The sequence below is a fragment of the Montipora capricornis genome, chromosome 4 (assembly GCF_036669925.1).
Source record: "Montipora capricornis isolate CH-2021 chromosome 4, ASM3666992v2, whole genome shotgun sequence".
NCBI lineage: Eukaryota > Metazoa > Cnidaria > Anthozoa > Scleractinia > Acroporidae > Montipora > Montipora capricornis.
The window spans coordinates 37,077,361-37,079,860 of NC_090886.1; the positions used below are offsets into that span (position 1 = coordinate 37,077,361).

At 36.8% G+C, this 2,500-nt stretch overlaps 1 protein-coding gene across 1 annotated transcript in view; it reads right to left on the minus strand.

Annotated features, from left to right (window-relative positions):
• Positions 1–2,500, minus strand: part of LOC138046876 (transmembrane protein 180-like) — a 33,864-nt gene that overhangs the window by 26,747 nt on the left and 4,617 nt on the right. The gene's annotated exons all lie outside the window — the stretch shown is intronic.

Here is a 2,500-nt window from a genome sequence, read left to right on the forward strand (position 1 = left end):
AATGTCTTGCTTCGGAAATCGAATAATGGTATTTATATCTTCTCTCGTGTGAAAAGTCTTTAGTTTGTATGGGGCGCTGTTTTGTTAATTTCGGCGAAATCGAAGTTGGTACGATTATTTTGCTTTGTTGATGGCACGACGATCTATACATGTAATTTGGATGAAAATGACGATACTGACACGAATTACGCTCCAGGAGCAAAACAGTTTATTTATTACAGTTTCTCAGTGTAGGAGGAGAGGGAAGCATCCAAAAGCGCACTAGACACCATACGAGGGATTCTCCTCAATTCTGAATAATCAACGTTTGGTTAAAAATACGGAATGAAATTGACATCCCCCGATGAGGGCTGCCACCAAAAATGCTGTCACGTAGGTTAAAAAAGGGATTTATCCACTGAGATTTTGCAAACTGAACAGTCCTTGCATGAGAATATGTACTCACATAGATGTTTATGAGCCTTCAGAAGATGGCTACAGGCTTTTTATGGCAAAACTCGATGACATATGTGTTTGTTATCTTTCGGCCGCCATATTTGCGCTTATCCATGCAAAGCCTTATAGATTTGATTTGGAGTAAAACGTTTCTTCGAATATCTCCCGCACAAAACATCGCACAGACCTGAACCTTTGCGAGACTCTTTCAATATTCACCTTCTTTTATCTCGTTGAATGTTGACTTTATTTGGTGAACGGTGTTGATGATCGATGGTGTGACAGTGAAAACTGGCAAGAGGTGACGAGAAGACAGAAGTGTCTACAATTTGACAGAGAGCGTCTCCATACCAAATAATGTAATTTTGACGAATAACTTGAGTTCGGAATATCGCACAGCCCTGAAATTCGGAGTGGATCTTAAGTTACATTACTGATACCACGTGTCAATTTCTTGACTCAATTTATTGAATGGTAAGCGCTTTTAATTTTCAATGCGATGAAATGCAAACCTTGATGAAAATGTTCAGAAAATCTTGTTACCAGTGGTGGCAAATTTTGGGGAATAATGTTGTTCGATTTTCTCGTAAAAATTTACACACTGCTCGCTGCCTCAGATTCTAGAAAGATTACTCGTACTATGTTTGGATTTAAGTGTATAAATTTTGAGCAGTTAGTCGCCCCATTTGGAGCACTACTATACTGTTAAGCCAGTTGCTGTGATTTTCCAAGTTGACCCAAAGATTAATGCTCATAATTCATTTATGTTTGGTGATCTCGAAAAGAGATTTGATCACTGCTTGTCCTTGCCGGAAAATGCTCAGCACTCACATGCTCGCAAAATCCATTCGCCGGCGTGCATATGTTTCTTCACTTGAGTTAAGTCAACTTTACAGTAGACAAAAATTAATGATCATCAAAGGGTTCTTTGACACTCGAAATCTGCCAGAAATCCAAACCCAACGTATTGATAAAGAAATTAAATAATTTTGAGGAGGACTTTTTTTCCACGGCGTGAATTTTTTCACTGCCAGCGTGAACTAGTTCACGGTGGTATGATAAATTTTCACGCCTAGTTCATGCTGTTTTAAAGGAATTTCATGGTATTTCAGCTTGCTTTATATAATTTCACGGTTGTCTGCCGTGAAATCGGCATGATCGTGAAATTTTCATAAGCCCCCTTTTCACGTGAAGGGTCACAGATGATGTTTCTGCTTCAAAGTACCTGTAACTTCTTTTCAGTCTAATCTTATGCCAAGTCAAAACATTTTTTGGCTTTACGTTAAACTTTGCAACAAAAAGTACTGTAAAATCCGGGAGTTAATGGTACAAGGCAAACCAAAAGTCAGATGAAGAAAAAAATAACAGTTTTTTATATGCATAACTCTCAATCAAATTCTCATCGAAGGATTAATTAATGACAATCAATCATAAAAGGTCATGATGTTCTTGCAAAAGGAAAAAATAATAATTATTATTGATCATGGGCTACTGTAGGCAACCATTAACTATAAAAGGTGAACGTGACCACCTTGTGTCGGCTGAATGAACTACAGGAAAGAATCATTATTCTACTGTGCTCACCAGAGAAATCTACGCATTTCTTCTACCCCCTGAAACCTAACAAAACGCATGCGGAAGACTCTATGCACAAAGAAACCACTTCTAAGGAAGTGACAGGAAAGACTTTTCCCGACAGAAAAAAAAAAAGACAACGACTAAATTTAAGTCATTTTCCAACTGGACTGCCATATGGCAACCTAGTAAAAATTTTTGTAAGTAATAATAAATTAACAGACTTTTTTACATTTATGTGCTTCGTTTATACCTGGCCTTTAAATGAAAGTGAAGCTGGAGTTTACTTTGTTCGAATACAGACATCCCTGTTTTTCTTACAAATTTATTATTTATTTTAATGATTTTGTTCTCAGGCTAATTATGTACATGTAGTTGGAATTTACATCAGAAAAGCAGTGAGGTAACTATCAAAACATTGTCAACTCTAGCCTCACTTTCATTCATAGGCATTACTGTACAATAGTATATTTAAAAAATAGATTCCATG